Genomic DNA, 13,081 nt, shown 5'->3' with positions numbered 1-13,081 from the left:
GGATTAAAATGTTAGAGGGCTTGTTTCATTTTAAACAAAAGGAACTGCTCATCTTGGTTGGTTTAGGAAAAACACGCAGTTGATGTATCTTCTTTTAAGCACCTAATCCTGGCTCAAAGCAGCTTTCTACTACTGAGATCTTGTGACCACTCAGCTCCGGAGCCAGGAGTTAACATGAAATTTTAAGGTCCTTTCAGTGTATATCTATCTAGCTACATACATGGCTCCCAACACTGTAGTATCTGGAGTTTTCCTCCCACGCAACAGTGGTTGCATTGTGCTTACACTGATGACCAATGCTTATTCCTCATAGGGATGGAGTCTGTGAATCTAAACGTCTGCCAGTCCAAATGCCAAATACAACAGCTGGAGTACCAGTCCAATAACACCACAGTGCTCACCAGGGCCAGCTGTGATCTGGATCAGTACCAGGTAAGTTTACACATAGTTTACATTCGAAGCCAGAGTATGTCCTCACTGACACCTGTGCAATCCTATCCTTTCAATAAGATTGAATGAGGACTGAATTTGAGGTCTGAATTTGACCTTAGTTGCTATGTAAGCTGTCTCTATCTGTTACCCATATTCGTTACATAGTGGAACAGAAATTTTGGCTTTAATAGTCCAACACACTGTTTTAAAAAAAAGTGGTTTCATGTCTAGGGTTAAGAATGTCCATTGTGAGCTGTTTCTGTTATGATTCTTATGGGAGATTGCCATCGCCTAATACAGGGGTGGGCAAAATAGGGCCCGTGGGCCAGATCCGGCCCATCTAACATTTCTGTCCAGCCCACCAGGCTCTTTGGCTGCCGCTTCATGATCTCTGGGCCGCTAAAAGTCCCGCAGTGCAGCAGGGCGCTTGGGCAGGCTGCCTGCATGCCATGGCCCCATGCCACTCCCGGAAGTGGCCAGCTGCTGCTGCCAAGTCTCTGCACACCCCTGGTGTGGGTGGGAGGTGGCTCCGTGTGCTGCCCCCACCCCCAACGCTGTCCTTACAGCTCCCATTGGCTGGAAACTGCCCAATGGGAGCTGCAGGGGTGGTGCTTGTGGGCGCGGGCAGCGCATGGAGACCCGCTGCCCCCCTCCCCCCAAGGGGCACAAAGAGACATACCAGCAGCAGCCGGCCGCTTCCAGGAGTGGTGTGGGGCCACGGCAGACAGCCTGCCTGAGCGCCTTGCTGTGCCGCAGGCCGGGAGGCTCCCGGCCAGAGCCTGCACCTCACACCCCTCTGTGGTAAGCGCCTTCTGGCCAAAGCCTGCCCCTCACACCTGCTCCCTTACTCCAACCCCCTGCCCCAGGTCAGAACCCCCTCCTGCACTCAAACTCCCTCCCAGAGCCCACACCTCTCAATTAATGTAATAGAAATGTGCAACCCATGATGATTTACCAAAATGGGTAGAGTGGCCCCCCTGCAAAAATTATTGAGCACCGCTGCCCCAATAGCTAGGCAGGTGCCTACTAAAGACTTTTGATTATCTTTTCTTAACTAATACCTGATGATTGATTGATTGATTGATTTTTTGAAAAATAAATTTATATGAATCATCTAGCCGTGCACATAGCTGGCCACTGAGAATTCATATTCTTAATATTATTTCCCTTTTCTGCCCTCCTCCATTCCTTCCAACTGTTACTTACACTCCTATGTTGCATCTTGTCTTAAATTCCAGAAGACTGGAAGAGTGCTAATGTTATGCCAATATTCAAAATGGGCAAGTGGCATGACCAAGATAACTGTAGGCTAGTTAGCCTGACATCAATCCCAAACAAATAGTGGAAAAGGTGATACAGTAATTAATTGATAAAGAATATGAAGATAATGCCAGTCAATTTGGTTTTATGGACTACAGATTTTGTCAAATGAACCTGATTTAATTCTTTGAGTTTGGTTGATAAAGGTAACCGTAGATGTACTATTCTAAGACTTTTGTGAGTTGTGTGACAATTAGGGCAAAATATTCAAACTCAGCTGCCTAAAATTGGGAATCTAAATCCGTATTTAGGCACCTATATAAGGGGTCTGATTTTTCTCAGGTGTTAAGGACCCACAGTTCCTACTGACGTCAGCTTCAACCTCAATTGAAGCTCATGAGAATTTGTTTCATAAAAAACAAGTCATTATCACAGAAATATAGACTTGGTTGTGTTGCTCATTCCATCACACAAGCATAGAATCCTTGGCTCTCAAAATTTAACTGGTTCTGCAAGACTGCAAAAGTCTTTATTTACAGGTGTTATTCGGAGCCAGGACATCTGCAACAGCCAGGAGAAATTTAAAGACTCCATGAGTGACAAACAGAAATTAACAAATGAAGAAATATTTGTATGTTTAATCACTTCATTGGTCTGATTCTAATTTTGTAAGAAAAGGTGGTCCTCCCATCCTTTTATTAATGTCATCGTAAATAGTTTATAGTCATAGATATCGTATTTCCTGTTCTATTGGATTTCTTTCTTGTCATTTACCTTTACAAGCCTTTCAGACATAGGTGTGGTTGTGAATTCATTTTATAATTAACTCCCTTGCCATGTTCGTTAAGTTTATTCAGTTCATAAGCAAAGACATGTTTATGCATGCACATTAGTTTCAGCACATTTTTAACTTTTATTATTTAGATGTTTTCTGAGATTATCATGGAAGATGTTTGTATTGCTGAAATACTTTTTAATCTAGTGAATCTATACCCTTTTTCATAAACAGCTCTTCTTCATGTATCTCTCTTTTCACTAACGTTATTTTAAAATTGTAAAAAACAGGGTGTGGATTTCCTGCTCTATTGTAGTGTTTTAAAGTGGATGATATTAAAAAATATTTATCATTTCTACATTATTATGGTCTTGCACAATGTTGAAAAAAAGTTACCAAAATGACCGCCTCATTAAAATCGTGCTTAAACTTTAGCAAATTATATACAGACATAACACATTTGAATGTTCATTACATAAAGCATAAGAATATTACCTTCTGATTGTAATATAAGATGCATCATTGGCCATATCACAGCTCTTTTACAGTTAAAGTGCAGCTTGCAGAGCCCCCAATACTCCTGCGCTCCGCAATCTCCGCCTACCAGACTGGGCAGGGGAGCTCGGAGCTTCTGCCCTGTAGAGGGGGGTGGGGCTAAGGACTTCTGCCCAGCGGGGGATAGGTGTCTTGGGGCTTCAGCCCCACAGAAGGTGCATGCCAAGGCTCGGGGCTTTAGCCCCTTGGTAGGCACCTGCCAGGGCTTGGCACTTCAGCCCCATGGGGCGCACCTGCCAGGAAACCCCCTTCCCTGCAGGGCAGAAGCCCCGAGCCCTGGCAGGTGCCTACCATGGGGCTGCAGCCCCCCAAAAATCCCTCCCCGCAGGACAGAACCCCCATGACCCATCACCCTGCCACAAGGCTGAAGCCCTGAGCCCTGGCAGGTGCACCCAGCTCTTTAACTTCGGAAGATTATCGTATGTGGCTCAGAGGGTTGGTACATTTGGCCATCCCTCAGGTGGAAGTTGCTATCCAAATGGCTTTGAAAGCAACAGCAGGTGGATTACTAAATGGAGCAGCATCAGGAATGGAACTTAGAGGAGGGCACATTTATCCTGGCTTTCCAGTTGAGCATGAGAGACCACTGTGACAATGTGCTAACGACAGGGCAATCAGAGATACAAAGGAAGTTAGCTTTGACTACATAGCCAATCTATTGTATAGACTGCAGTTGGCTACCTGAAACCATTTCTTTATCATAACAGGAAAACAAAGAGAAACATTAAAGAACACATTAGGAAAACATTTTACAATATTGGCACAGTTTGTGACTTACAACTCTGTAATTAGAGGTTCCTGAAGTACAAAGGTGAAGCAGCAGGGCTAGTACTAGTGTATGGTACAGCTCAGGTATGTTACATCATCTTCCCTCCCACAATGTGTTTTAACTCTCTGGAGTGGGGAGTTTCTAAATTATGCAGTTAAATGGAAGATCTTCCCTTTTCAATTAAGCTTGTTTGAACTGACAGGGCAAAATTACTGTAGCATTGATTGTACTGTATGTAGCCTAACTGGCTAGTTTACTTTATTGTTGTACGCTTTTATTTGAAAGTAGCGTTCAAGTCAGTTCTGTGGAGACAGATGTATAGAATAGAAATGGAAACATAGTTGCTAATACCCATAAAAGGAGAAGTAATTCTTGCTAGCATCTCAGTCAAATTAATTCATAAATATTTGAAAATGTTATTAGGTATTTTTAAACTTGCATTCTTAGTAGAATTTATAATGTTAATTTAGTCAAATGCTATGAAAATGAAACAATGGAGTTAGACCAATTTATACCAGCTGAGGATCTGGCCAAATACTTTAATATTGATTTTAGTAAGGCTTTTAACACAGTTTCACATGAGAGTCTCATAAGCAAACTAGAGAAAGGTGGTCTAGATGAAATTACCATAAGATAGGTGTGCAACTGGTTGAAAGACCACACACAGATGGTTTGCTGTCAAACTGGGAGGATGTATCCCGTGAGGTCATAAGAACATAGAATGGCCATACTGGGTCAGACCAAAGGTCCATCTAGCCCAGTATCCTGTCTTTTGACAGTGGCCAATTGCCAGGTGCCCCAGAGGGAATGAACAGAACAGGTAATCATCAAGTGATCCATTCCCTGTCACTCATGCCCAGCTTTTGGCAAACTGAGGCTAGGGACACCATCTCTGCTCATCCTGGCTCATAGCCACTGATGGACCTATCCTCCATGAATTTATCTAGTTTCTGCAGGGGTCAGTCTTATATCCGGTACTATTTAATATTTTCATTAATGGTTTGGGAAATGGACTAAGAGCATGCATATAAAATTTGTGGATGACTCCAAGCTGGGAGGAATTGCAAGTACTTTGGAGGACAGGATTAGAAGTCAAAATGACCTTGACAGATTGGAGAACTGATCTAAAATCAACAAGATTAAATTCAATAGAGATGAGAAACTAGACTTCGGAAGAAAGGAATCAAATGCCCAAATACAAAATGGGGAATAACTGGCTAGGTGTTAGTACTGCTGAAAAGGATCTGGGGGTGGATCACAGACTGACGATAAATCAACAATGTGATCCAACTGGAAAAAAGGCTAATATCATTCTAGGGTGTATTAATAGGGGTGTTGTATGTAAGACACAGGAGGTAATTGTCCTGCTCTACTCGGCACTGGTGAGGCCTCATCTGGAGTACTGTGTCCAATTCTGAGCACCACACTTTAGGAAAGATGTGAACAAATTGGAGTGAGTCCATGGGAGAGCAACAATAATGATCAAAAGTTTAGAAAACCTAACTTATAAGGAAAAGTTTAAAAAATGACCATGACCATCTTGAGAAAAGAGGATTGAGGGAAGACCTAATAGCAGTTTTCACATATTTTAAGGGCTCTTAAAGAAGACTGTGATCAGTTGTTCTCCATGTCCTCTGAAATAATGAGCTTAATGTGCAGCAAAGGAGATTTAGGTTAGATATTAGGAAAAACTTTGTAACTAATAAAAAAGAAAAGGAGGACATGTGGCACCTTAGAGACTAACAAATTTATTTGAGCATAAGCTTTCGTGAGCTACAGCTCACTTCATCGGATGCATTGGATGTAACTAATATTAGGGTAGTTAAGCTCTGGGATAGGTTTCTAAGGGAGGATGTGGAATTCCCATAATCAGAGGCTTTTAAGAACAGGTTGGACAAACAACAGTTAGGGATGGTCTAGGTTTAAATATTATCAACTTTATTTGATTGTTCATGTCAATTCATGCTCCTCACATTGCTTATCCACATCTAGCAATATTTTCACATGTATGGTCCTCACATTTTCCTGTCCTCCTCCCATATGCTTCATCCAATGGCTTTAGGAAGATCTTCTGCCATGTTTACAGCATTTAGAGACGCACCATTCCATCAAGCCTCTCATCATAGAGATAGATGGTACACTGTGGGAAAAAAAAACATAAAACCATCAGTAATAAAGTTTGCAGATGACACAAGAATTGGTGGAGTGCTAACTAATGAGGAAGGCAGGTCACTGATACAGAGCAATCTGGATCGTTTGGTGAACTGAGCATAAAGCAAACAATATATGTTTGAGCAGGGATAAATGTAAATGTGTACACCTAGGAATAAAGAATGTATGTCATACTTACACAATCGGGAACTTTGTTCTGGAAAGCAGTGACTCTGAATAATCATGCATAATCAGTGGAACATGACCTGCCAGTGCAGCAGGGTGGCCGAAAGGGCTAATGAAATCCTGGAATACATAAACAGGAGGCTCTTGAGTAGGAATATAGAGGAATGTATTTTACCTCTGTATTTGGCACTGGTGTGATTACTGCTAGAATGCTGTGTCCAGTTCTAGTGTCCACAATTCAAGAAGGATGCTGATAAATTGCTGAGGGTTTGGCAAAAGCCACAAGAATGATTAAAAGATTAGAAAACATGCCTTATAGTGATAGACTGGAGCTCAATTTATTTAGCTTAACAAAGAGAAGATTAAGGTTTGACTTGATTATTTAATAATGGGTCTTCAATCTAGCAGAGAAAGCTATAACTCGTTCCAATAGCTGGAATCTGAAGTTAGACAAATTCAAACTGAAAATAAGGCATACATTTTTAACAGTGAAAGTAGTAATTGGCCACAACTTACCAACGATCATGGTGGATTCTCCATTACTGATTATTTTTAAATCAAGATTGCATGTTTTTCCTAAAATAAATGCTCTAGGAATATTTTTGACTAAATGGTCACACTGGTCCCTTCTGTCCTTCAAATCTGTGAATCTATGAACATAGTGAGTCAAAATATGCTTGTGGGCCTTGCAAGGATAGCATTTCCCATAGGAAAACTGGAAAAGAGATTTAAAGTGAAGATGAAAGGTAAAATGGAGAGTAGAAGAGCAGGCTGGGCCTGCTCTGTGTTTGTGCTGTTCTGTGCCTACTCAGGATCTATTGTTCCCTTAGCTGGGAGTGTTTAGATGACTGAGTGCTCAGCCCCTGGGGAGAAGGGAGTGCCGGCACTTAATCCAATAGCTAACATCTCCTGCCAGTTAAGGAGTGGTATTAACAGTCGCTAAAGAGAAGCCATCCAGTCCATCTTCTTTGGAAGGGTTCTGACATCAAAATGGCATCCTGAGGGTGGAGGGTGGGTGCTTATAAAGCTATGAGGAAGGCATCTTTATGGTAAGATTGGAAAGGGTGTTTCTTTCCTATACCAGATAGAAGAGAAAAAAGGAAATCAGAGTTATTTCTGGTTTCAGAGTAACAGCCGTGTTAGTCTGTATTCGCAAAAAGAAAAGGAGTACTTGTGGCACCTTAGAGACTAACCAATTTATTTGAGCATAAGCTTTCGTGAGCTACAGCTCACTTCATCGGATGCATACTGTGGAAAGACTAACCAATTTATTTGAGCATAAGCTTTCGTGAGCTACAGCTCACTTCATCGGATGCATACTGTGGAAAGTCTACACTTCCACAATATGCATCCGATGAAGTGAGCTGTAGCTCACGAAAGCTTATGCTCAAATAAATTGGTTAGTCTCTAAGGTGCCAAAAGTACTCCTTTTCTTTTTTCAGAGTTATTTCTGACATTGCTGAAAAGACTTATTTTAAATCTTCCTCAGGGCCTGCCTGACAAATCTCAGATGGAGTCACAAGGCTTGATTCTCTTCTCACTTACACTGGTTTTACACAGGTGCCAATCTATTGAGTTCAGTGGAGCAGCTCCTGTTTTACACCAATATAAGTGACAGGAGGATCTAGCCTGTGGATTCCACATTTGGGTAGCAGGCAGGGTTAAAGTACCACATAAGCATTATTCAGCAACCCCATAGGGCAGAGTCAGCAATCCCACTCCTAATTCAGTTGGGCCTCAGCAGCTGCAGAGCTGGGAGCTGTTCAGGGAGGTTTGCTGACTTTTCCCACAGAAGACAAATCAAAGTGTATGTGCCCTAGATCTGGTGTGCGCAGAACTTTTTGTAGAGCCGGACTGGAAAAACAAACTTGGAAACTATGTTATAAAACTGAGGATTTTCTGATAACTTTGCTTGGGGTTCACATAAAGATTTTCAGGTGCATGAGAGACCCAAACTCCAAATGAACCTAAGGGATATGGACCCTGGTGAATCTGATAGATTGTGCAAAGCTATAACGGTGGGTCACACAACCCTACTATTGTTAAAACTAAGAGTATGTCTATACTGCACATGCCTTACAGTGGCACATAGAGTACATACACTGCACACACACCCAACACAGGTATAAATAGCAGTGTAAACAGTGAGAGACTGCTTAAGTGAGGAGAGTAAAGACGTGTCTGAACCCTTAAGTTATGGACCCTACATGGCTCTCTACACACTGAAGCAGTGCCTCCCCTGTTTACACTGCTATTTTTAGCAATGTAGTGTCCCACTGCCTCCTCACTTCTGGAACCATATAGCTACACACCACATTGTGAATGCAATCTGCTTTTCACTGTGGCGTGTCGCTACACATACCCTACATGCCACCACCAGTGGCTTCCAATGTAGATGTGGCCTAAAAGTGCTAAAACTAAATGTTTCTTTTTTAAATATCTAATTCCTTGAAACATTTAGATATGCTTATGTTACCTTGTAAACTTCTGTATATTCTGGATGCAAATATATCCCACTGATATGTAAAGATGTAGTACACCAGCTGTAAGAATGTTGCACTCAGGGGTATAGTTTATGATGAGTTCAGCACAGCAAGCTGGGTCATGCCACTTTGGTGAGAAAGCTGAACCTCATCCAGTGGTGAGGTTTCTCACTGAAAACTTAAAGTATCCAAAACAATTATGTTTGAACGTAGGCAACAATTTTAACTAAAACAGCAAAATATTTTGGTTAGCTGAAAAAAAGGCTAAGTGAAGTTATTTTTAAAGAGAGTGATTACATTGTTAATTTTTTAAATAGGGAAATTGTGACCAGTCCCTAAATGGGTGTGCATGGGGGAACAAAGGCTGCACATGCACTGAAGGATCATATTTATACTGGCATTCTGTAAGTAAGTAAATCCATGTATTCATGTCTGAATATTGATGACATCATAGAAGAATTTTCAGAAACCTTCCCAATCCATCACTAACTTGAAGCACTCTGCAGCTGACCTTCCATCCATCCATCTCCTTGTTGGTCATCCTGTACAAGGATGACCATTCACCATTCCTTCCATAACAACTTTCTCAAGATTATTTCCATCTCTACACCTAATATGACCGAAGTACAGAAGTTTGCATCTGTTGATTTCCAACGTCAGAGTCTGCTTCTCTCTAATAATATTTCTAACATAGGCATTTGTCTTTTTTTCCATCCAGGAGATACACAAAAGTCTTCACCAGCACCATATTTCAAAAGCTTCAATTTCTTTCTTATCAGTGGCATTAATTTCCCACAATTCACATCCATAAATTGATATAGGAAAAATTAGGCTTTTCACCAGTTGCACATTAATATATTTCAAGATGCCATGGTTTTTCCACCATGGAAAGTCAGGTCAGGTTTGGAAACTGCTAACACAGTGGCTGTAGACTGTAGCACCTGGCCAACTCCAGGTGCTGAGCAGTAGTTAAGTACAGTAGAACCTCAGAGTTACGAACCCCAGAGTTACGAACTTACCTCACACCTCATTTGGAACCGGAAATATGCCATCAGAAAGAAGCAGAGACAAAAAAAAGCAAATACAGTACAGTACTGTGTTAAATAAAAACTACTATAAATATAAAGGGAAAGTTTAAAAAAAAGATTTGACAAGGTAAGGAAACTGTTTCTGTGCTTGTTTTAAATTAAGATGGTCAAAAGCAGCATTTTTCTTCAGCATAATAAATTTTTAAAATCTGTACTGAGTCAATGTTCAGTTGTATACTTCTGAAATAATTGGTTCAGAGTTATAAACATCTCAGAATTACGAACAACCTCCATTTCCAAAGTGTTCGTAACTCTAAGGTTCTACTGTAACTGGCAAACCTCAAGAAGTGCCACTGTTTTTGGATAGATGAGGAGGGTAGTAGGACCCTTGATGGAGAAAATGCCATTGAAAGGTGGAAGAGTTAAATCATGACTTAACCAACAACAACCACAAACCAGAGGGAAGGCAACAGGAAACCACTCTTTGTACTTTCACTCATGAGAACTATTATGGCAGAACAAAGGGAGGATGCAAGTGCACATCACAATGAACAGACATGCGCTGAACATACAAATGGGAAGAACCTGGCTATGTCAACCAGGCTCGCTGTAGAGGCAGTAGATGAATTTAATTATCTGACATCATATATATCCAGCCAAGGAACCTGTTCCAAAGACATTGGAAGAAGTCTGGGGATAACTTGCTTAGCTATGGCCACCCTTTAGAAAGTGTGGGGAAACCATGGAAAAACTGGCAATAGCCTCTTTAGAAAGGGCAAAGAGGTCCAGCTGATCAAAGATTATATCTCCTCCTCAAATGCAGTGCAGCAACCACACTCCCTGCCTCGAAGATATCCCGCTGGAACATAAAATTGATTAAGAACTTAAAAGTGACTCTGCCACACTTCTAGGTATGCAGCGTAAGGAACATAGAGCCAGTGTAAAACTCATGATTCCTCAGATGAGTGCAGAAATGGGCTGTGGTATTAAGAATAAGCTGTAAACAATGAAGAAGCCCTGTTCTAAACGCTAGGAAGAAGGAATGCTAGTAATCCAGCCTCATGTGTTCATGAGAGTTTGTGGTACCACTGTGAAGTAATTACAGGATAAATAGGGACATTGTATTTTTCCCAGCTGTGCAATGTGCACAGGCTTTCATAGTGTCCAACACATGGCTGTTCATATGTAGGGCATGGTCAGAAGTGTTGACAGGATTCTCAGATTGACTCACCGTCTACAGATGAATCCCTCAGCTTGTAGGGAAACGAGAGGAAGGCAAGCCCTTTCCATCAGTGGGCTGATCCAAAGTTCTTTGCAATCAATGGCACTTTGCAGTCCAAAGCACTTTGCAACTTTCCATTGCCTTCAACGTGCTTTGGATCAGGAACTTAAATGGCATATACACAGAAGCAAGACTTCTGTTTTCCCAAGAAGAAAGTTTCAGAAGCTGAAGAAAAGGCAGTTCTGATTAAGTCAGCTGGTAATGCATTGAAGCGATCCCCCAGGAGAGAGACCAAACATCTAGGGTCGCCCAGGCAAGAAATACACAATATATCTCCATATCATCCACATCAGAAGTGCCAATTAGGAGGGCCTGGTCATTGCACTTGCTAAGCTGCGCATATGCATGGCTGTGCAGGGTACCTCAACCAGTGGTACATCTCATGTGTCTGGGAGCATGGCTAGCACCTGGGTCCTCAACCTGCCAGGAACCCATGGAAGTTCCTCTTGCTGCTGGGGACTGCCTGGAAGCTGCCAGTGAGCCAGTAGGGTGAAGCGGTAAAGAGCAGGGCAAGGGGAGGCAGGGGCTCCTTGTAGGGATTGCGGCTGGCATGCGAGTCCCACTTTCCTGCCAGGAACCCACAACAGCTACTCTTGGTGTTGTGGGAAGCCTAGACCCAGCAAGGAGGGGTAAGGAGTCGAGTGGGGGGGTCAGGGAGCTGTGGCTCAGGGGACTGGGGTGCGGGGAACGTGTGCTGCCCAGTCTATGTACTCCTGCCCATTCCAGGCTATGATGGCAACTACTTCCTGGGATGGGTGTTGCGGGGAGCAGGGCTGGCCTAAAATCCCTTCCCCAAAGAAGCCTTGAGCTAGAAGGGAGGGGTAAAGAGCAGGGTGTGGAGAGGCATGGCCTCCTGGGAGGGGACAGTAACGGGGATCCCTCAAAGGCTGAGACTCCTGGGGAGGGGTGGGTATAGGGACTCGTGGGTGTGGGGGGAAAGGCAGGGACTCCTCCTTCCCTGGATTTCTAACTTTGTGTGGTTTTTAGCTCCAAAATTCTTAAAAGTTAATAGGTACTCAAACCACCGCGATGTATGCTTGTGTGTCCCATCTATATGTGAATTACTGAAATCTCAGTTGAAAAATATCTCACACTCTTCAATGCAATATAGTGTAAGAAAAGAAAAGAAGAGAAAAGTGTAAGCTTGCCCAAGGACAGAAATGTAGTTCTCAGTGACATTTGTAGCCCACTTGTTTGATAGAATTATTGTATGTAAGCTAGCTAGTTTGAACTCCTGTGTAGAAATAAATAAAAAAATATCCATCATGTTGTTTTTTATTGTGTATTTAAATTCTGATCTGAAAAATTTGCCACCCTCAAGAAATATCTGACTTGGCACCGCTGATCAGCATATTGATGATACTCTGCACAGTACTTACAAATGACCTCCCTAAAAGACTTCATGTAAACACTGAACAACATGGTGTGGACCGATATTTGATGGCTGCTACATTTCAAATCCTTTAGTGATATTATACAATTACCTACCTCTATCAATTAATTCCTATCTTCTAGCTGCAATTTGAATCACCCATAGGAAGTTCCAGACACTAGCAATGTACTCTTCATTGCTGAAGCAACAATCCATAGTCTAGCATATGAAAAACAAATCATTTATGACTTTGACTGGCATGGTTTCAACTTCAAAGGGAGGAAAGAACTGGAACATTTCCATAATGGACTTGATCCAAATCCCTTATAATTTAATGAAAAGACATCTTGACTTATATGGGTTTTAGATTAGTCCACTGTCCTTCATGTCAAGAGTCCAAGATCCAAGTACATCCTGATACTTCTATCTGAAAATTTTAGCAATGCCCTTCAAAAGAACAAATAAACTCATCATGTTTGTGATAAGAAATAAGCAGAGATATTCAACAAAACTCTAAGAAGATAATGGCCTGGCTAAGACTATGTATTTGCTGTATGCAGTGTTATTGAAGCCATGTTGGTCAGAGGATATTATAGACACAAGGTAGGTGAGGCAATGTCTTTTATTGGACCAACTTCTGTTAGTGAGAGAGGCAAGCTTTCAAGCTTATACAAAGCCTGTCACTGATAGAAGTTGGTTCAATAAAAAATATAACCTCACCCACCTTGTCTCTCCATGGATTTGCCAAACACTCAAGCTACATTTCAAAGTTGTTATATGATTCTGTT

The 13,081-nt window shown here is 41.9% G+C and overlaps 1 long non-coding RNA gene across 1 annotated transcript in view; it reads left to right on the top strand.

Moving 5' to 3' along the window:
- LOC122464483 overlaps positions 1-13,081 on the top strand; it is a 122,160-nt gene that overhangs the window by 15,531 nt on the left and 93,548 nt on the right. The window contains exon 2 of the long non-coding RNA XR_006288564.1: positions 314-432. This is a non-coding gene — a long non-coding RNA (uncharacterized LOC122464483). The remainder of the gene's footprint in view (positions 1-313; positions 433-13,081) is intronic.

The sequence above is a fragment of the Chelonia mydas genome, chromosome 2 (genome assembly GCF_015237465.2).
Source record: "Chelonia mydas isolate rCheMyd1 chromosome 2, rCheMyd1.pri.v2, whole genome shotgun sequence".
NCBI classification, from domain to species: domain Eukaryota; kingdom Metazoa; phylum Chordata; order Testudines; family Cheloniidae; genus Chelonia; species Chelonia mydas.
The sequence above is the reverse complement of the archived record's forward strand: the minus strand, read 5'-3'. Positions and strand labels throughout refer to the sequence as shown.